We start from the raw sequence: 26,858 nt of genomic DNA, 5'->3' as shown, positions 1-26,858 counted from the left end.
CTAGATGTCACCGCACACCCAGGCATGGATACTTGCGGCTCCTCAATTGCAGCAGCTGCAATAATCATTGTAGTTATTACTGGGGGCAGAAAAATGATCAGCTACATTAAAAATAAGGTCGACCAAAAACACACAGGGGTGCTCATGGTAGTTGTGACTCACGAAAACCCGGCAGAGGTAAAGTTTGAATTGATCACAATTAATTAATGTGCACGTCTCCTTAACAAATTTAATCTCAGCAAAAAAGCATGACTATATAATAATAACCTGATGAGTTATATATACGAATTCCAATAAGTAGTGTTACCAGAGGCACCTGTAACTGTCAGCTGTTTGAAAGTGCACCAAAGCGATTACACGTTTGACACGTTTGCAAGGGGAAATCAGACATTACCCGAGCAGAGGGGAATTTTCGAGCTGACGGGTCAAGTTATCCAGTAACAACCCGTACACGGGATATTAGCTGTTGGCTCTTCAAAATAAAGTCCCAAAGAGAGCCATGGCAAACGTAAAACGATCAACTCTTGATGAAAATAAACTATAACTGTTTTATAAAAAAATGATATTTTATTCACATATAAAACATTATAGGAGAAGGTGATTTAGAAAGAAAAACTGGACAAATACGATAAAGACAAGACATAAACTTTTATTTGCCATGTGAAAGTTAAAAAATTGAAGCAAAGCCCACACTGAAGTAGATTTCATGAATTAAATCAAACAGATAGGAGACCCCAAACTGTCTTATTTGGATAATTTTGACTGAAATACGTAATACATAAATACATAACGCGGACGTCTTAAAATTTTTAAATACCTTTTAGTTTGAAATCAGCGTCCGGAAGTCGTGCATTTTCCGGTTACATTACTTCATTTACCACAAAAACAGTCCTGATAGAATCGTGCAGGCACGCTGGTGGCTAACAAATAGACCGCGGACTGCTGGTAAATAAATATTAGAAAGTGTGTTAGCATTGTCAAAGTTGATTTTAAACATTTCAGACATTAAAACTGGACCTACGTGAAGCCAGCGGGCTGAGGAAACCGCGAGTCATCACTCGCTGACGCTGCCCAAAGACGAGTACCACCCGTAAACATTAACACATCTAAAGCTAACTGTTAGCAGACCGACACACGCCCCGGAGGACTGCTTTTAAATATTTACAGACAGCCTTTTCCTTTCGTGGCACAGCATAACAGGAGACCTCCGGTGGAGCCAAGGTAAGCTCAAACAAGCAAAGAAAAACACCGAAATGAAAGCTAACCCCACTGCCTGCTGTTGATTACAGGCGGCTAGCATAATTGCTAATTGTGTTTGTGGTTGACTGACAGCCGTGACTACAGACGGTTTGTGCGTATTATTGTGTAATAAATCAGGATTAGAGGTAGGGACCGTAGCAGCTCCCGCATCTTCATGCGCTGCACTTGTGCCCCCGGCATCTGTCCCAAATAAAACTCCACATTTAGCCTGTTGGTGTTAGTTAATTCAACGCGAATGCACCCCAGGGCAACGCGCTGAGTGATGAGGCTGGCTAAATTTGGATTCCCTGCCGCCCGCTGTATCCGGGTGATGTATGGGAGAAGCTGTGGATTATAAACCACACCAGCCTTTGCCACTTCAGCGGGTCTAGTGCTGATAATGTTGTTGCTTTTCTAACCCCCACCCATGCTGCCTTTCAGTCATATCTCGCTGCAGTGTTGGATGTCTGCAGCTCTGTTTCCACTTTCACTTGACAGGAGACAAGCACTGAAACAGGAGAATCACAGGGTAGCAGCAGCTCTTGCTAACTGTGTCAGACAAGCAATGCATCCGGTGGATCCTGGCGTGGTGTCTGATATCTGATATTACCATGTCATGGTGTCCACCTGCGATTTAACAGTGTTTTCTATGCCATACTCCTTTTTTTCTTGCTACTCAAAATATGCAGTGAGATGGTGAAATTATGTTGGGAACTAAATCTTGGGACCAGACTTGGCATCTGGCACTCATAAATTTATATTTGCAATATTTCCATATTTCCGTCCTGTGCCAGTGTGCATGTAAATAAGGGCAATCCCACACTTTCCATGGCAAACCTTTATTGAGGTGTGCAGTCCAAGGTCACGGGAGTAACCAGCTCATTTGCCAGTCAAAAGGAGTTTCCACTCAGACCTTTTTTGAAGCACTGCTTGTTCCCTGCACACATATGGCTTTCAGTTTGAATGCTAGTTCTACTTTGAGAGCGCAGGCATGATATTAATGCTGACATGCAGAGGAAAAAATAGAGAACTCATTTCACTTTTGTTTGTTTGTACGGTGATATAAGCGTCAGCAGTGCCTGGAAAAAAGGAAGCCGAGATGATTTCCCACAGGTGTATTTCCGTGCGTGAAAAAATAAGTGGTTGTTTCTTCCTCAATAAGTCAGACATGTCAAAAATGAAGCTTAGAAGCCAGAATCGGCCAGGCAAGGATTCCAGCCCAGTGGACAGCCTTAGAAATTGTGAACAAGTACATAGATTTGTAACCATATATTTTTTAGAAGTTTTACAGCTTTTCCTATTGATAAAGACCATCTCGCCCCAACACACACACACACACACACACACACACACACACACACACACACCACTCCATTACCATTCACACTACACCAAAGTAATTAAGTAATAGATAAACATGACAAAAAGTTCCTGTTTTTCCATTATGATATAGATTATTTTTTTACAGGACATTATTGATATTATTGGACAGTTTGGGCATTGAACTACCAAAAGTGACTGTAATTTTACACATTTATCACATAGGTTCAGTGGTCTGGTGAACTTAAGAGCCAAGTGTAGGGCTGTATGTACCACGGTGTAAAATGACTTTGACATCCCTGCAATAAGTCGACCTCACAGTTTGTTTTTTAACTTAAAAAGTGTATCTGTCAGTTATCGCAGCCTTCATTTATTTTTGATTTGACTAATTTATTACATTTCAGTGTATATTTGTGGTCTCAAGTCAGAGCATGTAGTTTTTTGTCTGGTGTGATTCTGACCCATGTTGTTCTGGGGTGGAGACCAGGAAGCAGGTTCAGCAAACTCTGTGAGTCTAATAATAAATGCCGGGTTGATTTTTCTTGTTCTGGGAAGACTGATCAGAGTTATTTCAATCAGCTCTTGAGTTTGCTCACCTTGAGTTAAGTGTGTACGTAAAGTAGCGAAAGCAAGCGATCTTGAGTGGAATCTGCTACCACGACTCACCATGGCAACGGGCAGATAAAGAACAGAATCTCCTTTTTTTTTTTTTTTTAATCCAGCGGAGCGAGTAAATGAACACATGCCCGACCATGATACTTATCTCAAAAATTTGGGGGGGGGAGTTATTTTATTAGCTTTGTCCACACTGTCATCATCTGTGAGAGTATAAAAATTTGTTATAAAGCATCTAATTTGGGGTCATTATTTACTCAACCTGAATTTTCATTAGATTAAGCTTGAATCTTGATTTGACATTTAATTTTCAAAGCTCCAGATCTGCCCCCAAGCAAGTTTTTTTTATTAAATAAAAAGTGTTTTTTTTCCCAGTGATTTAACTTTGTTAAAAAAAAAAAAAAAATTTCGCTGGATAAAAATGAGTAATGACATTTACAGAAAAAACTTTGCTTTAATGTTCCTGACTTTAACCATGTGTAATTGCTAATATTAGACTTCACTGACTAATATTAGTCAATATGGCTGTTTTAAAGCCACAGTAGAGATGTTTTACTGAGTTACTGTTAATACTAAGAGTTGAGCAATTGTAACTGTTTAACATCTAACTTAAAAAAAAATAGAGGGCAGCTTTCCAAATCTAATGAAGGTAAAGTTTCATCCATAAAGGGAAAAAGTGTTATAGCTAAGCTTACATAAATTGAAATATTTCAGTGTAGTTTGGAAGGGTTAGGCATTAAATGGTGTTTTAAAAATGGGGAACATAACCTGTTCCTGACAGTTTTAGTTTTGATTCTCTTACTGCAGACTCGGTGCTGTTTAAGGGTTTGGAAGTAAAGATAAAATCTAAACTCACAATTTTAACATAAGCTTAGTTTAGGGTAGATGTTCTGTAGAGAATATACTGGTCAGTAGTGATTTCACGTCTGTTAATCTCTAATCTGGAACCTAAACATCTACGGCATAAGTTACCATGGCGATGTAATTTTAAATTTAATAGCTTTTTTTTTTTTTTTTTTTGGATACATGCGGGCTGTAGTTAAACATTCACCTTGTGTTACTGAAGCTGGTTAATTATTTTGAGCTCTGCAATGAGAGAGGCTTTTTTGCATATTATTTACCAAGGTGGTTATCTGGTTGTATGTTTATGCTCCACACTAGGGCTGCCACAAACGATTATTTTGATAGTCGATTAGTCACCCATTATTTTTGCGATTAGTCGACTAATCAGATCATCATCCATTGGACGTACAGCTTATTGCACCAGCAGCATCTGCTCTTATATAACTATCATTAGCTTACAGCTTTAAGTGTTTAAGGTCTGTGCTAACTAAAAATAAAGACAAGATGATAGTTTATTAATTTTTAATGAAATTTGCAGATTGTTTCGGTGAAGTTTAATAAACTCCTTGCTTTCAAAAATATAACAGGACACCGGAGTAAATTCTGGAGCATCTCACACTTCTGATAATCAGCTGTCTGCTTGAAGTTTATTTAGCTGTGCAAAAACTATAACTTTAATCTCAGCCAAACCGATTTACTCAGGAACAAATAAAATACTAAAAAAAAAGCCAAACAATAACATTTTTAAGTTATCTAAGTGACTCATATATATTTAACCTGACTAGCAAAAGACGGCGGTGGGTTTGAAAACGATTTGCCGGGAGTCCGGTGTTCTCACGGCTCTAGTGAGCCTAGCCCCCGCCTAGCTAACGAGCTAGTGGGTAACAGATGTCTCCGAAAACGTCGGAGCGCTTTTGAAAATATGCGGTGTCCTGATAAACTGAGCAGATATTTGAGGTTTACACAGCTACATTCTCGCCTGAAAATATGTTAAAGGTTTATTTTGTGACCCAGAAAGAATAATAAGAGTAAAGTTAAAACTAACTAGCTGCCGCCATTGTTGACAACTGCGCTGGGCTGCGCTATGAATTCTGGGACACAGCTTCTTCTTCTTCGGGGTTTAACGGCAGCTGGCATCCTTGTACATGCAGTGCTGCCATCTTCTGTTTCAGTCCGTTATTACACTCTTAAATCCTACTACTCATTCCTGCGTCCTTTGTGATCTTACAAAGCTTCAAACGATGCGTCGACTATTAAATTAGTCGTCGACGATTTTAATAGTCGACATAATCGTGACTAGTCGACTAATCGTGGCAGCCCTACTCCACACAATTCAAATACATAGGTAAATTAGCTATGCTTAAAATTCTAAGCAAATCAGCCTTTATTTGTGGGACAGGGCGCCTGTACAGCTGTTCTCTGTGGAGCTGTGAAGTGTAGGCTCATAATTTTGTCACCTATTGTTATTTCATTTCTACAGTCTCCATAGGAAACGGAGGAAACTGTCAGTGGTTCTGCTGTATATTTGACATGATGCTGACATTGTCATTGTCACCCACAGAATAGTAGTACCAATAGCCAGCTGCCAACTCTATGGATGCACTAAAATTATTATTTTTTTCAGACGTTTCATCTGCTACAAACATTCTGTAGTTGTTATTAGTGTTTGCTGTTGAAGCACTTCTCTGAAAAGCATATTGCTTTCCAGTTAAATAATGACACTCATAGCATGTTTGCTTCCCACCCGTCATATCTCCTAAATTATACTGCTGTGCAGTGCTAACATTTTCTAGACAAATGCCCTGTGACAGACTGGTGACCTGTCCAGGGTGTACCCTGCCTCTCATGCTATGATAGCAGGGATAGACATCAAGCCCCTGACCCTGAAGCGGATAAGGAAGGAAATCAGTGAACACATGAATGAGTGAAATGTACAGCTTGAAACTTTGAAATTGAAATAGTTAAAAATTGCTGCTATGTGTGTTTGTAACGTAGACCGAGAACAGGTGGTGCTTATCTCAGCTGATACCGGATATAAGCCTAGAGCCTGGGGAAATAAAGTATGCTTTTATAGGCTCTAATCATATTTACTGTCTTTAAAGGGAATCACAGCAACAACATCACCGACAGCCTCCCCTGCTCACAGGCACAGACTCACCTGAAAACAAGTAGGGATGCACTCATCTGACTTTCAGTCCTGATACAGATACCTTGGCTTTGGGTGTTGGCCGGTACCAAAGACTCATTGGATACTAGTATTGAATTAATAAACGTGGTTCCACACTGTGCGGAAGAGACTGTGCAGTTTTTCTAGCTCAGAAAGCTCCTTTGGGAATGAATACACAAGTAACCACAATATGTATATGAAATCTAGATTTCCTTATTTCTGACCATTTGATAGACAAAAGTGTCTGTTATGTGTGAGCAAAGAAACCCAAATAAACAAAAGTCAAAATAATTCAGCTAATAGTGATATTACTTTGTCCCAGGCTTACTTTTCTTTAGATTTCATTTCAGTGCTTTGTTTCTCCTCTCTTCCTGTGCTCGTTGTTTCACCGTGTGAGCATGCAGAGTGCGGCAGACAGAAGATGCAAATCAAAATAACAAAAAAATTTAAATGCAATAAGAGTTTTCCAACAGTTTTGCAAACTAGCCAGCAAAATTAAAAAAGTGAGAATGTGGTCATGAAAAGCACCACCCATGGCAATTTTTTCATCATCGGCCTATTTGACTGGTGTTTGTAATTAAATAGCTGTAATGTTACAAACTACTGACCTGATCAGTTTCATAAAAGAATTGAATAAGGTCACTGTGGCTACCAAAGGATGAATGTCTAATATAAATATGTGATTGTTGCATCACTATTTGAACAGTGTTAGGAGCTCTAACTAATGATGCTTTGATTCTCAAGTTATTGAAATGCCAGGATAAGTGCATCAGAGCGGAGTAATCTCCCCAGCTGGGATGTCCGGGCAACTGGATGCGGTTTGGCTGATTCGATGCATTGGCTCTGACAAATACCAGATGTGCTCAGAGTGAGATAGTGGGCCCTCATTTTTTTGTCGTGGATTTATCCATCAGCGGTACAAAAATAAGATTACATTCTGGCATACTTCTCCCTAGGGTGTAGCTCAACAGCCTTTATTGCCATCTGTAAGAAGGTTATCTGAGGCTCACCAATAAAAAAAAAAAAACATGAACAAACAGCTGTTTTAATTCCAGTGAAACCACATAACTGTGTGGACCTTTCATTGTTGCCTGACTGCCATTGGGCTCAGACATCAAACAGAAGTGAACAAACGCACCTTCAATTTGTTTAATTTGTGCTGTCTCTGGTAGGGCTGTTCGATATAACGATATATATCGGATGACGATATAAAAACATCTATCGTTTCATTTTACGCTATCGTTTGTTTCGTGGTGTCGCAAAATAAACTGTTTACAGCAATATTTTTTCATCGTTTTGATGGACACTGTAGTGGCTATATTAATTTCTTAAAGTTCTCTCTTTCTCTTATATTTAATATAACCACACTACGGACGGACAAGGGCCTGTTTTTGTGCGTTGTCGTTAGCAACAACGACGGTAACACCATCGCCTGTCCGCTTGTTTTCCACATAAACCTTTCACAATAAAGCTCAAGATCCTGTTGAGACTTTTCAAAATAAACTGAATCACGTGAAAGAGGAGATTATTTACGGATGAGAAGCAAAAAAGAGCCGTCAGGTGCTAAAAAATAAACCTTAGACTCAAACGTTAGAACAGCCTTTTCACCGCAGCACGCCGTGTAATAAATACTCACAAAGAAAACGGCGGCCGTTACAACTTATGTCTAAAAATGTATCGTTTCATGCATCGGCTAAAACACTCGACTCAGCTACACGACGTCCAGCTGGAAACACTTGTTACATTTTTGTGATTTATATCGTTATCAGGACGATAGAATTCTTATATCGGGATATGGGATTTTGGTCATATCGCACTAGTCTCTGGTGATGAAAGGATTCAGATCTGTGTGGTTTCTTGTATCAGCCTTGCTTCAAGTCCAATGCCAAGCCAGATTTGTCATTTGACCAAAAGAGAGCGGGACTGTGGAGATCTTTTTAAGTGTCCCAGCCAATTAAATTCAGTGTCCACCCTCACTGGGGCTTTGAGCAGAGCTTTGGAAGTAGGGAGACCTCATAAATGTCCACCTGATTGTGTTGCTGGGGAGATCGTGGCTCAAGAGTTGGGAGTTCGCCTTGTAATCGGAAGGTTGCCGGTTCGAGTCCCGGGTTGGACAGTCTCAGTTGTTGTGTCCTTGGGCAAGACACTTCACCCGTTGCCTACTGGTGGGGGTCAGAGTGCCCGGTGGCGCCAGTGTCCGGCAGCCTCGCCTCTGTCAGTGGCTGTGGCTATAATGTCGCTTGTGTGAATGTGTGTGTGTGAATGGGTGGATGACTGGTTGTGTAAAGCGCTTTGGGGTCCTTAGGGACTAGTTAAGCGCTATACAAATACAGGCCATTTACCATAAAGATTTGCTTCTTGTTTTGTTAGACACGTGATGGGTGAAGCCTTGTGCATAGTTTAAATTGAGTTAGTTTTTTCTTGCAAAACATGAGAAACATCATTAAAAAGGGTACAGTTGGAACTTCCATGTAGGGGTGGGTGATATAAACGATATACGATAGAAATTATATAAATTTGGCCAACGATAGAGATTTTGACTGTATCGCTCTTTCGCGATAGCGCATGTTGATGATGTCATCAAGCTGCGCCTGTTTTGGTTGAAAGCATCGCAGCGGCTAAAACAATTATCATCTGCAAATTATGGCGGGCGACAGTCATAGCAAGGAGATGAAGCACTGTTGAAATATGGGGAAAGCCGAAAACTGCATTTCCTCCACTTCCATAACATTGATTCATTAATGTTGAATTCTCTCGCAGCTGTTCTGTTCCCATGTTGTTGCAGTATATTAATAACTAACCTCGTATTGTGGATGAATGATCTCAGTTGTTCTCCTGACTGACGTTTGGCCCGTGTACAGCATCCTGCTATGCGACTGCATTTGTCCCTGACCACCAGAATCCCTCACCTTAACTTTTATCGAGTGGAAAAAAAGTTGGCGTTCATCCTCCAGCTTCACTGTGCTAATGTTATGCTAACATAGCTGTGTCGCTAGCAATCACGTAGCACATCATTATATACCAGCTAGCCCAACTTCAGTAACCCTGCAAACGCCACTGCTGTTTAGTTTTCTGTCTTCATTTATGTTGGAAGTGGTAGCAGAGCTGTACGTTTGAATTAGTTTCAAAAATCTCTGTCAGAACATGGTATGAAATGTTTAGGTGGAAACTAGCGAGCTAATTTCCTGCTAACTTCTAACTCCGTTAAATTTAATAAATTCTGTTTTCATGGATGCATGGATGTAAAACTTAATTGTTACACCCGATAAAGCAGCAACGCTGATGATTTTATTAAAGATGAAAGAATTTGGACCGTTTTTAACTCTCAGTATTCGTTTGACTTTGGGACCTGAAGATGACGGAGTTTTGGACCCAGATTACTCCGCGAAGCTCCTCACTACGGCAGCCGTAATGCTCTGACAATCCATCAAGCTGTGCGGCTTACCAAAGTTGTACTAAAACATTTTTTTAACAGATTTCCGCAGAAATCGGTTCGAGGTCAGTAAGCACAACCAGAATTCATACATAAGTCACACTGTCGATTTTGAGAAAATTAAAGGATTTTTAGTGTGGAAAATATGTTATACAGAAGAAAAGAATATATCATGATATATATCGTTACCGCACATGCTTCAAATTATATCGCGATATGAATTTTTTTAAGCCATATCGCCCAGCCCTACTTCCACGTGTTCGACAATAAAGCGTCATTTCAAAATTGTTAGTTAAATTATTATTAAAGTGAGTGAGACTGTGATCACCGTGGAACCTTGATGTCCTTCAGAACTGTCACTACCAGCTTCTTGGCATCTACAAGTTAGTGCTTCAAATCTTCCTCCAAAAAACATGCCCTGTCTGAGCTCATAGGTTGACTCATGAATGGCATAAAGCTCGTCTTAGCACAGGGAGTGGAGCTGTAGGTGTGTGTAACCAGTGACCACACCTGACATTATACAGACAATGTTTTAGCTGTGTTTAAAAAAAAAAAGTTCAGGATAAAACAGTTGACAGGAGGCACATGTGATTACCTGTGAATCCTGTTTTTAACATTCAGCTTGAATGACAGCGATCCTCTGGTAAAGCTGTAAGAAGGGATCTGTGTTATATGTCAGTAACGTGTTATATAATTGACCTCTGCTACTGCTATGGGTGTATTGTTCTTATACTCTTTGGGCAAAATGTTTGGAACATTTTTCACGTGTAGTGGCTAACAAAGAGAAAAATGATTTTATCAGATCATGCATCCATTGGGCGTACAGCTTATTGCACCAGCAGCATCTGCTCTTATGTAACTATCATTAGCTTACAGCTTTAAGTGTTTAAGGTATGTGCTAACTAAAAATAAAGACAAGATGATAGTTTATTAAATTTAAATGACATTTGCAAATTGTTTCGGTGAAGTTTAATAAACTCCTTGCTATTGTTGGGAAATCAGTTTTACCCCGGTTCTTTTTATTCCTCGAACATCCAGAGATGGCACCGGACTCAGTAGTCATTTTCACAAAATCTTTATTCATCTTCATTTAAGCATGCACTTCTAGAAGGGAAGACGAGGCCGGTGTCCCTCTCTAAATCTTCACCCCTTTGTTAGTTACAGCCAGCTTTATAGAGGTGACCCCATCATAAAACCCCCCACGGTGTGCTGCAAACTATGTCTATGTGCACGAGCACATGAATGCCTACATGTGCTCGTTCCCTCGTGTCTATGTGAGTGCTCGTGTGTGACTGTGTACGCATACCTGTGTGTATGTGTGAGTGCACATGAGTGAGTGTGCGTGTGGATGTGTGTGTTTTGATCGGTGTAGGTAACTCCCTAGAGGTCATAAAACCCCTCTCCCTTCCAGACCAGTTATCCAGTTACAAATGTTGAGACCCCCACCCTAAAACATCCTCTGGGGAATTTCCACTCAGTGGGGGAGAGGCCTCCTACACTCTACTCCTAAGTTCACGACACAGTGAGGCCTTTATTACTTTAAGGGCAGTATCAATGTCTCTACAATAGTTCTACATTCTATGATAACACATTTCTAAACTCTAAAATAAGCTAAACATTCTACACTATCTAAAATATAACAGGACACTGGAGTACATTCTCGAGCATCTCACACTTCTGATAATCTGCTTGATGTTTATTCAGCTGTGTAAAAACTATAACTTTAATCTCAGCCAAACCGATTTACTCAGGAACAAATAAAATACTAAAAAAAAAGCCAAACAATAACATTTTTAAGTTATCTAAGTGACTTATATATGTTTAACCTGAGTAGCGAAAGACGGCGATGGTTTGCCGGGAGTCCGGTGTTGTCACGGCTCTAGTTAGCCTAGCCCCCGGCTCGCTATCGAGCTAGTGGGTAACAGACGTCTCCGAAAACGTCGGAGCGCTTTTGAAAATATGTGGTGTCTTGATAAACTGAGCAGATATTTGAGGTTTACACAGCTACATTCTCGCATGAAAAAATGTTAAATGTTTATTTTGTGACCCAGAAAGAATAATAAGAGTAATATTCAAACTAACTAGCTGCCGCCATTGTTGAAAACTGAGCAGGGCTGCGCTATGAATTCTGGGACACAGCTTCTTCTTCGGGGTTTAATGGCAGCTGGTATCCTTGTGCACTGCAGTGCTGCCATCTTCTGTTTCAGTCCGTTATTACACTCTTAAATCCTACTACTTATTCCTGCATCTTTTGGGGTCTTACAAAGCTTCAAACGACGCGTTGACTATTAAATTTTTGATAGTTGAAGTAATCGTGACTAGTCGACTAATTGTGGCAGCCCTAGTTCCCAGTGTTCTTCATGTTTTACTTACAACCCCACCGGGAAGCTAAATTCCATGTTGTTACTTCATATTTTCTGGTGTTTCTTCTTTTCCATTCTTCTATTTTAAAATGTGATGCAGCTATGATGTGTTTTTAAAATACCAAGGCAAAAAAGAAGGCCAAAATTGCCTTGTTCTTATTAGCAAAAACAAAAGTCATGATTTTTCATCAAGGATCTGTTAGATGGATGCATATGAGCAGTCCTTGATGACGTTGAATTTTTCTGTCCTCAACTGAAAGCATGACATTTCATCTGTAGCATACACAGACATCCACACCTCTGAAGTCTCCAGCGTCTCACAGCTCAGTTGCAAGGCTCTTCATCCAACTTAGCAGACACTAGTGTTAGACTGCTGGGATTTACCAGAATAGGAAAATTATAGCAAGAATTATGAAAAAAGATGCATATAGCTATATGTTCTTATTGCCTTTACCACAATTTTTCATGATATAAAAAAAGAAAGAGAAACTGGTGCCGACCGAAGAGGTTCTGGTCTTTCAACAATTGAAAATCACCAGGACTGTGATTTCTTTATTTACTTATTGTAAGTAGGGTTTAATGTATTCAAGTTGGAAATGTTTTTCCCCTGTCGAATGTGTGAAAATATTATTGGCTTTTGTTATGTTATTGTTAACAGAGTCTTTGTCTGAATTATATGCAGATCAATCATGCATATGTAATCAGCCCAAAAGCTTATTTTGAACCAGGAAAACCCTGCAATTGGTACACACTGATATTACAAATAGTACTTAAAAATATAGTGATTCATAATCAGTGTTCATTTTTACAGCAGTCACAGTCTTTTGACCAAAACGTCAGTTACTTTTAGTCATCATTTAGGCAGCTAAGCTTTCAGTTTTAGCTGAGAAAATATCATAAGATTATAACAGACTAATGATTCAGTTGAGTAAAATATAACGTGTACATTTTTTTCCGCATTTCTACCGATGAGAGTTACTCCACATGGTTTACAAAGTGTTTTATTTTCCTTGACATTAACCCTTTAAGACCTACCATAGAACCAAGTCCGCCAGAGCTTATATTATATTTTTACATGCTGTGGAGCCATTTTTGGGAGCATTTCAAGTTGCTATACATCAATACAACCATTATAGCCCAGATTTTAATAATATGTATTCATTAAGTGCATAGTAATTACATAAATTGCAAAAAAGTGCAATAAACTACAAAAAAATTGAAAATCGTTTTTGATTTTTTAACATATATTTGTAGTTAGAGAAATTTAAGAGGCTTATCCCTCAAAACTGTAAATACAAAAAAGTTGCACAAAATAGTTTCCCACCACAGGAAATTTATTTTGAGTGTCTTCATAGTTTTATTTTTGAAATACACCAATTTTTATACACTGCAGGAAAAACGAAAATAAATATTATACTGCAAATTTGCAAATAAAGCAGCATATGCATCAAAATAAACTATTTCCAGCAGTGCAATATGAGTCTTAAGCATCCCAGAAACGACACAGAAAGTCATAAAGTCAAAGATAACTTTTAAAAAGAGCAGTATAGGCCCTGAGGCCCTGAGGCCCTGATCGCAAAAAAGACTACATTTCCGCGAAAATGACGTCACTTCCGGTTTCGGGCAGGTAATGGCGGAAATGCAAAAGTTCGCGCTGACGTCTATTCCAATGTAGGAAGTGTTATGGACAGCTGATCGGATCGGTAAAGCGTGTTTCTGGAATATTATGTTTTTGTTCCTGCAAGCGCTTTTTATGCAGTTTTTGCAAAGCTATATGTGGAAGAAAACCGTGACCTAGGACAAGCTGATGGCATAAGATGTAAGTACAACTCCTCCGGTTTCATATGCAAAAAAATTTTTTGCGCTAGCTTACTTGGTTGCAGTGCTACTGGGATTTAAAAATAGTTACGCATAACAGAGCGTTCCCGCTCCGATCGGCTCTAAAGGGTTAAACATGAAATATGTCCATACATCTTCTCTTCTCTTTCTTCCAAGTGTTGACACTGTGTCTCGTTTTCATGAGAAACAGAGAGCATGGAAGTTGGCGGTTCTGTTTCCAGGGTCAGATCAAACCTGTGTGACTGAGCTCACCCCACAAGGAGATTCCTTCTCATTGAATCTCCAAAGGTTGATTCTGTTCATCTGGACGTAGCGTTTTGTGGGAGAAACGTTTCGTCACTCATCCAAGTGACTTCTTCAGTCTCAGCTGACTGCAGATTTCCCCAATCTTATAAACAGTACATTTGCATAATGACTGAAACCAGCCCACTGAAGGGACAATGGGCTGGGAGGTCAGTTCTGAATCATAATTATTCCTCCCAGCCCATTGTCCCTTCAGTGGGCTGGTTTCACAATTTACAACCCAGTCATGATCTATTGGTGCACACAGTTATAGTCTGCTCAGTTGAATCTCTCTTACTGAGCTGAAGGAGTTACAGGTGTTGTGCATGCTCTGCTTTCCGGTGTCCTGCTTCACACATTCCGAACTCTTGAGTCCTGCAGACAGCTGCAGCTCTTTGAGGGATGCACAATGCATCGCTTTTGATGTTGCTGTTTGATACAGCAGGACGGGAAGGCATTGTTTTGCTGAGCTCATGTTCACAGAGAGTGTACAATGTTCACCAAATATCAAATTTTATATTACACCAGAATCCTGGAACCCATTATTGTAGTCAACAAAATCTTACCTATTTTAAGCTTTTGCCAAACATTTATATCAATCACTGAGTCCTCTGCATCTCCTTCGTGCTGTTGGCAGAAGCACTTCGGAAATCTCCACAAGTCCGGCTGCAGTAATCCGTCCGGGCTAAGCCGTGACCTGAGAGAAAAAGGTTGTGGCTGTGACGTAAACTCACATACAAATACATCACATTTCATTCCCGTGGATTTTCCACTTGGAGTGTCACATCTATAAGCTTTTTCTTACTAATGTTTCGCGGCACCAGTGATCACAGCTATTCATGATAGGCCAGTGAGGAAGAAAGGAGCTAAACTTAGCTGATACTGTCATCCAGAGCAACTTATTAAGAGGTCATTCATCTGCACTGGATCCCCAGTGTGTCATAATCATCATAATGTAGCTGTAATAAAGATGCACTGACTTCCCTGAAATGCAGTGATGACAAAAGAAAAAAACAGGCCTTAACAAAGAAACTTAATAAAGTCAGTATTTTTACATGTCAAGTTTGTTATTTATTGTCAATATTTTGTTGTGCAGCTTGTCTGTCTTCTCAACAGTCCTTTAACTGCTGCTTTGTGGGGGCATCGTCCACCTTTGTTCCAGATTAGGCAGCCTTTACTGAGTCTCTTTTCAAGGCTTTGGGGGGACGATTGTAGTTATTTCTTCAACAATGAATAGAATAGAATAGAATAGAATTCAACTTTATTGTCATTGCACATGCACAGGTACAGGGCAACGAAATGCAGTTTGCATCCATCCAGAAGTGCTTTAGTGATATAGGTATATTACAATATATATTAGCAATAGTATAGATATGTAAGTATATTACAGAAATGGATCTATTATGGTATGTTATAATGTACACGGTATGAAGTATGTTGTGAATATTCTATAACTAAGTATGTACAGGCTGTAGTGAGTACAAGCTATGAACAGGATATAAATATGAAAAACTATACAGAATATGAAATAAATAACTTTACAGAAATCTGAGATATACAGCTATACAGAAATGGGAACTATGCAAGTTGTAAACAGTTGTAGGATTAAAGATTATTGAATGTACAGAATGATTATTTACACAGAGCTATACAGTAGTGCAGTTAAGATAAGTGAGGGTGTAGATAGTTTCTACAGAGGCTATATAAAGTGCTAGTGGTTGTGAGTGGTGGTTCACTCCATGTTATTATTGTGTGTTTGAGGGTACAGTTGTCCATTGTGTGTGTGTGTATGTTCAGTCCATGAGTTTAACGTGGGTCAGATGTCAGGAGGCAGAGTTCAGGAGTCTGACAGCTGTGGGGAAGAAGCTGTTCCGGTACCTGGTGGTCTCCTGTAGCGCCTCCCAGAGGGCAGGAGGGTGAAGAGTCCATGTGATGGGTGACTGGGGTCTTTGATGATTTTCCCAGCCCTTTTCAGACACCGCTTCCTGTAGATGTCTTTTATGGCAGGAAGTGGTGCTCCGGCGATGCGCTGGGCAGTTTTCACGACCCTCTGCAACGCCTTCCGGTCCGAGGCAGAGCAGTTCCCGTACCAGACTGTTATACAGTTGGTCAGGATGCTCTCGATGGTGCAACGATAGAAGTTCACCAGGATGTCTGAGGACAGGTGGTTCTTCCTCAGAGTCCTCAAGAAGAAGAGGCGCTGGTGAGCCTTCTTGACCAGCTTGGAGCAGTTGGTCGTCCAGGTGAGATCCTCGGAGATGTGGACTCCCAGGAACTTGAAGCTGCTCACACGCTCCACAGCCGTCCCCTTAATGTGGATGGGTGGATGTGGGTCAGCATTCCTCCTGTAGTCCACGATGAGCTCCTTGGTCTTCTCGGTGTTAAGCAGCAGGTTGTTTGTGTCGCACCACTCAGCCAGACGATCCACCTCCTCCCTGTAGGCGGCCTCATCGTTGTCACTGATGAGGCCAATCACCGTGGTGTCATCTGCAAACTTAATGATGGTGTTGGAACCATCAGCAGGTCTGCAGTCGTGGGTGAAGAGGGAGTAGAGGAAAGGGCTCATCACACAGCCTTGTGGTACACCGGTGTTCATTGTGATGGTAGATGAGCAGTGGTTATCCAGCCGGACATGTTGGGGGCGGTTGGTCAGGAAGTCCAGTAACCATTTGCAGATGAGGGAACTGATGCCCAGGTCTGTCAGTTTCCTGATGAGTTGTGAGGGGTGGATTGTATTGAATGCTGAACTGAAGTCTATAAACAGCATTCTGGCGTAGGTGTTGTTGTTGTCCAGGTGTGAGAGGACAGAGTGCAGTGCGATGGAGACTGCATCCTCTGTGCTCCTGTTCTGGCGGTATGCGAATTGGTGGGGGTCCAGGGTGGGGGGGAGACAGGATTTGAAGTGTGCTAGGACCAGCTGCTCTAAGCACTTAGTGATGATGGGGGTGAGTGCTACTGGGCGGTAGTCATTGAGGCAAGATGGGTTGGAGTTTTTGGGTATCGGGACGATGGAGGTGGATTTGAAGCAGGCCGGTACCACAGCGTGGGCCAAGGACAGATTGAATATGTCTGTGAGCACTCCTGCAAGCTCCCCAGAACACGCTCTGAGAACACGCCCGGGAATGCCATCAGGACCTGCAGCCTTGTGGACATTGATCCTGCTCAGCACCGCTCCTACATCGGTGGGGGAGAGAGTCAGAGGTTGGTGGTCTGGCGTCATGTCTGCTTTGGTTGTGGTTGTGGGGTTCCCTCGCTCAAAACGAGCATAAAAGTTGTTGAGCTCGTTGAGGAAGGAGACATCAGAGGATGCGGGGGAGGGTTTGGTGGTCCTGTAGTCTGTAATGGTCTGGAGTCCTTGCCACATTCGTCGGGGGTTGGAGTTGGAGAAGTGTTCTTCTACCTTCTTTTTGTAATGGTGTTTGGCTTTTTTGATGCCCTTCTTTAGATTAGCCCTGGCTGTGCTGTAGGCGTGTGCATCTCCTGACCTAAAGGCAGTGTTGCGGGCCTTCAGGAGGAGACGAACATCCCGGTTCATCCAAGGCTTCTGGTTGGGGTACATGGTGATCCGTTTCTGGGTGGTGACACTGTCTGTGGTTTCGGAGATGTAATCCAGTACAGATGAGGCGTACTGGTCCAGGTCTGTGTGGGTGAACATATTCCAGTCTGTGTTTTTAAATCTGTCCTGGAGCACTGCCTCTGTCCCCTCTGGCCACACTTTAATTGTCCTCACAGCAGGTTTCACACGTTGGATGAGTGGTGAATACCTAGGTGTAAGGAACAGGGAGAGATGGTCCGATTGTCCAATGTGGGGGAGGGGTGTGGCTTTGTAGGCTCCAGCCAGGTTGGAATACACATGGTCTAAAGTCTTGTCTCCTCTGGTGTGGCAGGAGACATGTTGGTGGAATCTGGGGAGGACTGACTTTAAGTTGGTGTGGTTGAAGTCGCCAGCAACAATAACAATGAGAAGTTGAACTGAGGTATTGTTGGATGGTTAAGCCTTTGACTGTGCTCTGTTCTTGATTAGACTTTGGTTACAGTGTTCTAGCTGAGCTTAAAGGGAGGAAAACCAACTCTGCTTTATACATTTTTTGTTCTTTCTTAAAATGCCTGCATTCTTATTAACACCCTTCAAAGGCTTTCTATTACAGTGGTGTAATCTTCTTACATGGCTATGACTTTTGCACCATCCACCAAGGTCAGATGTATTCAGATAGCCTCTCATTGCAAAGCTTATTTAGCAAAGATTTAGGGAAGTGTTGAGGGAGAACTTGACTGTAGTGGTCTTCTAATTAATGCAGTCAGGTCACCCTTGACAATGAGACCTACTTTTAATGGATGCCACGAGTAATAGATTGTCAGGTTATAGACTGCAAGTATAAAATCTGAAGTGTTTCCTACAGGTTTAGATTCAATCTGTGGGAAAGGTGTGTGGGGGGGGGTGTGTGCGACTGCATGCATGCATCCTGGGCCGGGTCGCGGGGGCAGGAGCCCAAGTAGAGAAGCCCAATCCTCCATCTCCCCAGCCGCCTCCTCTAGCTTGTCCGGGGGAACACCAAGCCGTTTCCAGGCCAGCCGAGAGATATAATCTCTCCAGCGCGTCCTGGGTCTGCCCCGGGGTCTCCTCCTGGTGGGACACGCCTGGAAAACCTCACCCAGGAGGCGCCCAGGGGGCATCCTTGTCAGATGCCCAAACCACCTCAACTGGCTCCTTTCAATGTGGAGGAGCAGCGGCTCTACTCTGAGCCCCTCCTGAATGGCTGAACTTCTCGCCCTATCTCTAAGTGAGAGGCCAGCCACCCTTCGGAGGAAGCCCATTTCCGCCGCTTGTATTCGTGCTATATAAATAAAATTGAATTGAATTCGCGATCTCATTCTTTCAGTCACTACCCACTGTGCGTGGCCATAGGTTAGGGTAGGGGTGTAGATCGACTGGTAAATTTAGAGCTTCGCTTTTACACTCAGCTCTCTCTTCACCACAACAGACCGGTGCAGCGTCTGCATCACTGCGGCCGCTGCACCAATCTGTCTGTCGATCCCCCGCTCTCTTCTCCCATCACTCGTGAACAAGACCCCAAGATTCTTAAACTCCTCCACTTGGGGCATGAACTTGTCCCTGACCTGGAGTGGGCACTCCACCCTTTTCCGGCTGAGGACCATGGCCTCAGATTTGGAGGTGCTGATTCTCATTCCCACCGCTTCACACTCAGCTGCGAACCGTTCCAAGCAAACTCCCATGCACCCTCAAGTATCCTCGAGAGGATAGAGAGCTGATCCAGTGCTCCACGACCAGGACAAAAACCGCATTGTTTCTCCTGCATCTGAGGTTTCTTAAAGATGGGGAGCACCACCCTGGTCTGCCAGTCCAGGGGTACTGCCCCTGATCTCCACGCAACATTGTAGAGACGTGTTAACCAAGACAGCCTTACAACATCCAGAGCCTTCAGGATCTCGGGGCGGACCTCATCAACCCCAGGGGCTCTGCCACCAAGGAGTTGTTTAACTGCCTCAGTGACTTCGCCCACAGAGATTGGCGGGTCATCCCCTTCGTCCCCAGACTCTGCTTCTGCCACAGAAGACGTGCCAGTGGGATTAAGGTCCTCGAAGTATTCCTTCGACCGCCCGCCAATTTTCTCAGTCAAAGTCGGCAGCACTCCAGGTAGAGCACTGCTTTCCCCTCCTGAGTCGCCTCAAACTGTGGTTTGCACAGAAGTCCAATAACAAAACACCACTCGGGTTCAGATCTGGGAGGCTGTTCCTCCCAATCACGCCTTTCCAGGTCTCGCTGTCATTGCCCACGTGAGCACTGAAGTCTCCCAATAGGACAACAGAGTCCTCAGGAGGAGCACCCTCCAGTGCCCCCACCCAGAGACTCAAAGAAGGCTGGGTACGCTGAACTGCCGCTTGGCGCATAAGCGCAGACAACGGTCAAGACCCGTTCCTTGACCCAAAGGCGAAGGGAACAAACCGTCTCGTCCACTGGGAGAAACCCCAACATACCGTAGCCCGCCGCCTTTCACCAGGGGCAACTCCAGACTGTTGCTCCTCTGCCGATACTTTTAAGAATCAAGTTTCTGAACTCTGACCCTCTAAAGAGGGGTTCATAGTAGGGCTGCAACGATTAGTCGACTAGTCACGATTACGTCGACTATCAAAATCGTCAACGACTGGTTTAATAGTTGACGCGTCGTTTGAAGCTTTCTAAGATCCCAAAAAACGCAGGAATAAGTAGCAGGATTTAAGAGTGTAATAACGGACTGAAACAGAAGATGGCAGCACTGCATGTACAAGGATGCCAGCTGCCGATAAACCCCGAAGAAGAAGAAGTAGCTCTGTCCCAGAATTCATAGGCAGCCCAGCTCAGTTTCCAACAATGGGGGCGGCTAGTTAGTTTTAATATTACTCCTGTTATCTTTCTGGGTCACAAAATAAACATTTAACATATTTTCAGGCAGGAATGTAGCTGTGTAAACCTCAAATATCTGCTCAGTTTATCAAGTCGTTTTCAAACCCACCGCCGTCTTTCACTACTCAGATTAAACATGATATATAAGTCACTTAGATAACTTAAAAATGTTATTGTTTGGCTTTTTTTTGTATTTTATTTGTTCGGTTTGGCTGAGATTAAAGTTATAGTTTTTACACAGCTGAATAAACGTCAAGCAGACAGCTGATTATCAGAAGTGTGAGATGCTCCAGAATTTACTCCGGTGTCCTGTTATATTTTAGATAGCAAGGAGTTTATTAAACTTCACCAAAACAATCTGAAAATTTCATTAAAATTTAATAAACTATCATCTTGTCTTTATTTTTAGTTAGCACCTTAAACACTAATAGGCTGTAAGCTAATGATAGTTATATAAGAGCAGATGCTGCTGGTGCAATAAGCTGTACGCTGTACGTCCAATGGATGATGATCTGATTAGTCGACTAATCGCAAAAATAATCTGACTAGTCGACTATCAAAATAATCGTTTGTGGCAGCCCTAGTTCATAGTTGTGTTTGTGTTTGTTTACACATGGTAGATTTTTGGTGTGAATTAAACACAAAGGGTGCAGATTGCTGAATGATTGAAAGTGGACAGGAAAGAAAGCAATGGAAGCGGTTCAAGAATGGGAAGAAGTAAACATCAAAGATTAAAAAAAAAAAAAAAAGCAGCATGAGAAACATACACAGTGGCTGTATTGGACAGAGTATGAGTTTTTACTGACACTCAGGTCCGTATGTTATAGCTTTGGTTGGAATAGCTCACTAAATGTAGTCCCACATATTTTGACACTTCACCCTGGTGAGCGTAACAGTTACAACATGTGAAAGACATTCTGCAAAACAGTGTGCAGCACGAGTGCACAACCATGCTATTCCCTTTAGACTGGTTAACTCAGCAGATCTCACAGCCGACCTCTGGAGTAGACCAAGAACTGTAGCTGGAGTTTGATTTGGTTTGGCTGTGAAATAAAAAAAGACTCACTGATATCGAGGGCCCTTGCAACAGCGACCCGCCCACTGTGTCAATAGGGAAACACAAGACTGGAAAGGCTGGGTAAATGTGATTGGTAATAGCTAAGCTGTCAAGGTAGTGTTCATTTTCCTTTGTTCAGTCTCCCTCCCCTCACCGCCAGTCAGTCGCAGAAGATGGCTGCCACCCCCTGAACCTCTGATGGAGGTCTTTTTCCTGTTAAAGGGTGTTTTTCTTTCCCACTATCGCCAAGTGGTTGGTCATATAGGGTTGTTTCAATATTGGGCTTTTCTCTTTTGTTATTGTAGGGTCCTTATAATATAAAGCGCATTGAAGGGACTGTTGTAATTTGGCACCATATTAAAAAAATGAATTAAAACGAGTCACTGAATGGAGTTGAGTGACCATTATCTGGACCCAGTGAAAGTGTCTGTGTAGGAAAAAACGTGATTGTCATGTGCTTTTATGTTTTTAATTTTTACATCCTTTCAGAATGAGAGTTAATTGTGTGTTAAGATTTTAATACATCAGGAAATTGTTCAGGTTAATTTCATTTTGAACTTTTGTGGAATATTTAGTTGTGAATCTGATAAAAGTATTTGTGCGTCAAATCAGGTCCTGAAGATTCCCTCAAATTTCTGTTACTGTTGCTCCACACAGTTGTGTAATTCAGCTCATTAATTCCTCCTATTTAAGGAGGTTTTAATTTTTTTTCTTAATTTATTTTTTGTAATAACTGAGGAAAATTCTGGCCCTTTAATGGTATTTGATAAAGTTTCCAGAGAATTTGTGTAATCTTATAGAAGCCAGACTGTTTACCCCTTCAGGGAAACAACACTCAGACAAGCATAAGAACAATACAGGTCATGAAGTTGCTCCGACTTAATTATGTAAATTCACTGAAAAATGTGTCACAGGGCTACAGAGGTCAACAATGCTGAATGGCTCTGTTTGCTAAAAATAGCTGGTGCCCTCAGGATGCTCTCAGGTGCTATGGATAAAATAATCAAATTTCCTCTTACAGTTTACCATTTGATCAGCGTGTCTGTTGACATTTCATCTACAGGGCTGAGGTATGGTTTGTGTGTGCTCACTTTTTGCACATGTAGAATCGTCATGACCTCAGCTCTGACCTGACTGTTCTTCCCTCAGGAAGCACACAGCTGGGTGCTTTTGTGAGCAGCTTGTTCCCCCCACAGCTGGACCAGTACACACAAACACTCACTAATATAGGAACACACACATCCTGCATGCTGTGCATACACTTTTAGTACCCAGAGCACTGAGACGTTAATCTTAAAATAACCAAACCAACTGTGTTATTTCTCTGTGTCCACGAGATTCCCACAGAATTCTTCCAAAATTAGCAAACACCAGGGCAGAGCTTTTGGGGTTCAGACATATGGAAGGCTGGTGTATAAACACAACATAAGGGCAAGACTGGGAAGATTTATTTTAATGCGATGAGACACAAGATTGTATTACCTGTGAGGGGCTTCTGGGTGAAAGCTGAATCCACTTAGCCAGGAAATTAGAAGAACAATTGTGAAGTCATTATAGCCAGCTCTGGTGATCCGTGTGGGTCTTTTGTAGTGTAGTTTTGCTCTGGAAATACCCAGTCAAATATGAATGAGTGTTTATTGTTAACCATAATGCTCTTTTTTTTTTTTATTTCCAAAGGGTGTTATCAATTGCTAAAGACAAAAATGCATCTAGCACATGAGTACAACTAAAGAACATGAACACCAATGTTGTTTCTCCATTCGACAAATGGCATGTTCAAAAATGACCTGACACCCAAAGTATCAACGTGAAGATGAGACTGGTGTCAAAATGCAGGTAAAAAGTAGCCACATATAACACAGGGGGACAGGAGAAACCTGAACGTTTACCCAAAGTGTAGTTTTCTTTTAAAGTTTAAAATATTGAAATATCTGGTAACAAAAGAAAGATGTTAGATGTTGAATTAATGCATTTTTCCTATTATTGTTGTCACACATACACTCTACCAAAGCTGAACAATATCAGCTCAAAATAAATGCAACTGTGAATCTTTTCGTCTAAAGATCAAGCTCAACTTGAACAACTAATGGTGAATATTACTGACATCTTTCATCACTATGACACTCACCTATTTCAGTGTTGTGGTAAAATGAAAGGATATTAGAATGAAATTCTGGCTTGTGTACACCAGTCACTTGATATTACTAAGTTAATCACCCCTGTCAACATGTCCTTCACGGTGGCTGTTGGTAACATTAGATTACACAGTGGAGTTGTTGACTTACCTCAACACTGCTTACCCAAAGTGAAAGGCTTGGTAATAGGAGTATCACTTTACCGGAGGTTTGAGCTTCTCTTGTCACTCACACATGGGGCAGCAGATGTTGATGTGGATAACGAAAAATATTTTCAACCACTATGATTTGTTAACTGCTGGGTTTCTTTTTATTCGTAAGTATAGAACTATGAAACCTATAAAATGATTTCTTGGCATCTTCCCCAAGAGGAACATTTTTTAAAATGCTGCTGTCCGGGTCCTTTTCCTTTGCTGTTTGTAGGTGACTTTCTTTTTTCAGAATTTGCTATTTTCAATAACACAGCTGTAATAACACCAATACAAGTTATTATAAATAATGTCACTCGTGGCTTCAGGAACAGGGAGAAATTACTGAACAATTTGAAGCTGCATCTTCTTCTAATTCTAGCATTTGTTGCTTTAGATAATTTCCTTAGTGATGAATACAATATTCAGATTCTGTTGACTTTTTCACTTGGCAGCTTTACTGTAGGGGTACATGGTGCTATCTAATGTGTGTAGCAAGGTTTTTCATATGAAGAGCATATATAATAATAATGATAATGATGATTAGGGCTGTGCGATATGACCAAAATCTCATCTCCCGATATATCGTCCCAATAAATCACAAAAATGTAACATTTTCTGTAAATTCTGTGAATCTCGGCAGCTCGACTTGATGAAGTGTTTCCAGCTGGACGTCGTGTAGCTGGAGTCGAGTGTTTCAACCGATCCATAAAACGATGCATTTTTAGACATAAGTTGTAACGGACGCCGTTTTCTTTGTGAGTATTTATTACACAGCGTGCTGCGGGGAGAAGCCTGTTCTAACGTTTGAGTCTAAGGTTTATTTTTTAGCACCTGACGGCTCTTTTTTGCTTCTCATCCATAAACACTGCATACTCTTTCACGTGATTCAGTTTATTTTGAAAAGTCTCAACAGGATCTTGAGCTTTATTGTGAAAGGTTTATGTGGAAATTAAACAAGCGGACAGGCGATGGTGTTACCGTCGTTGTTGCTAACGACAACGCATAAAAACAGGTGCTTGTCTGTCCGCTTAATATAGTGTGGTTATATTAAATATAAGAGAAAGAGAGAACTTTAAGAAATTAATATAGCCACTACAGTGACCATCAAAACCATGATTGCCGTAAACAGTTTATTTTATGACACCACGAAACAAATGATAGCGTAAAATGATACGATAGATGTTTTTATATCGTTATATCGAACGGCCCTAATAATAATAATAATAATAATAATAATAATAATAATAATAATAAACGTAGAAGCCACCTGCTGGATAGTGAATGTTCATGAGTCAGACTGGGTGTACCTGTGATTTTGTGTATTTGCTTTTCAGTTGATTCAGATGCACTTCTTACACAGGTATTTTTAATACTTTGGTATTAAGTATTGTGACCCTTGAGTATATTTAAGTCACATGCAGCAGTCGTAGCTTCCGTAGAGCGGACTCTTCTTCTCTGTCATTGCACTCGCACGCACAGAGGAAGCTCTCACTGCTGCTCTGCTGCTGACGCCGGCAGCCCTGCAGCACTAGCCTACATTTCAGAGCAAGACGGAGAGAAATATGGTGATGTCACCTCCATGTCTCTCTCTCTCTGCCTCTCTCTCTCCGTCTCTGAGAAGCTGTGTTGTGAATGCGATGGTGCTTTCTGCTGCGCGAGCCGCATGAGGTAGGTCCTCCATTCAGCTCCGCTGTTGTCGTGTAGCACACGTGCATGCTGCATCGGTGTGGTTCCCTGTGTGCTTGTTCAGAATTCAGATTCAGAACAAGCACACCGATTGTCCGTTTCAGTTTACCTGCATGTCACGAGGATAAATGTATTCTGTTATGTTCCTGCGTGTATTAACCTCATCTCGTTATCTCTGTATATGTAGAATGGCTCTGTTAAAATCAGATTCTGATGTACTGAGGTCACATCTCACTACAGCTTGATGACGTGGTCTGATACCAGCTAGTTTCTCAGAATTTGTCCAGTTTCAGAATAGAGGTAGCTGATGATTTTCCACGTTTAGATGAAGCTGCTGATAGCAGCGATCGTGCAGAAACAATGATTAGGATCTTCAGGTTGCACTTTTTTTTTCTTCTTTAAAGGTTATTCTAGGGTCACAAGGTTATCACTCATCTCTGTAGCCTCTGCACTTCCCCAGTGATGTCTGTTCCCTAGTGATCCTTCCATATATACTGTAGAATGATTGCAACCTTAAGCTGAATGTGCCGGCATCTCTGCCTCATATCATCTCTCCTGTTTCTGTTATGCAAGAGGTATCGCACACAAACAGACACACATTATTTGACTGAAGCTGCATGCGTCATACACATTTTTTGTGCAGCTCAGTAGTGGATTCGTGGCTCTGTTCTCTCTGTGATTTTTCTCCCTGTCTCTGTAGCAGGGATGGTTTATTCTGCCTATTATGAGCCAGACTGAGGCAGCCGCAGTGTTTCTCCCATAATCACACTTAACGCTGTGAGGTCACCACAGTCTCCTTGACACTCTAGGAGCATTCTTTAGCATTCCCATCCACATGCTGCTGTTACAGAGCAGATAAATCTATACTACTGATGCTGAGTCTCCTTGTTGTATCCAGAAGCCTTTTATTCATGCAAGGACACACACTTGATGATGGTGCTTCACGTTTTTCTCCCACGAGTAATTGCGATGATTATAGAAAGAAAAAAAGTCTGGAGTGAAGTTACAGCTCTGGATGCTCTGAATACTAGCTGTGATGGAGTGGCTGGTATTTTCACCTCATGAGTCTGTGTGTGTGAGGCACTTTGGCATAAATCGGATTATGTCTGTTCATCTATTGAAAGATTCAGGTTGGCTTTAAAGATATTTATTTTAACAATCTAGAGAGCATCCTCTCTTTGCACATTTGTCTGTCCTAACATGCAACCCACTGCACCCATGGTATCACAGACTACTATCTTAACATAAAGGTAAAGCAAATGCAAATTAACTTAATGGACCTTGT

General features: G+C 41.6%; 1 protein-coding gene across 4 annotated transcripts in view; it reads left to right on the top strand.

Annotated features, from left to right (window-relative positions):
- Nucleotides 1-852: 852 nt before the first annotated feature.
- osbpl8 (oxysterol binding protein-like 8) overlaps nt 853-26,858 on the top strand; it is a 98,975-nt gene continuing 72,969 nt past the window's right edge. The window contains exons 1-2 of one of the 4 annotated variants that reach the window (XM_080291321.1): nt 856-1,221; nt 6,120-6,185. The gene's annotated coding sequence lies outside the window, so the exon portion shown is untranslated. Of the gene's footprint in view, nt 1,222-6,119; nt 6,186-25,535; nt 25,556-26,858 lie in introns of those variants that run through there. The other 3 variants (XM_080291320.1, XM_080291325.1, XM_080291322.1) reach the window with 3 other exon arrangements.

This window comes from Astatotilapia calliptera, chromosome 17 (genome assembly GCF_964374335.1).
Source record: "Astatotilapia calliptera chromosome 17, fAstCal68.1, whole genome shotgun sequence".
NCBI classification, from domain to species: Eukaryota; Metazoa; Chordata; class Actinopteri; order Cichliformes; family Cichlidae; genus Astatotilapia; species Astatotilapia calliptera.
The sequence above is the reverse complement of the archived record's forward strand: the minus strand, read 5'-3'. Positions and strand labels throughout refer to the sequence as shown.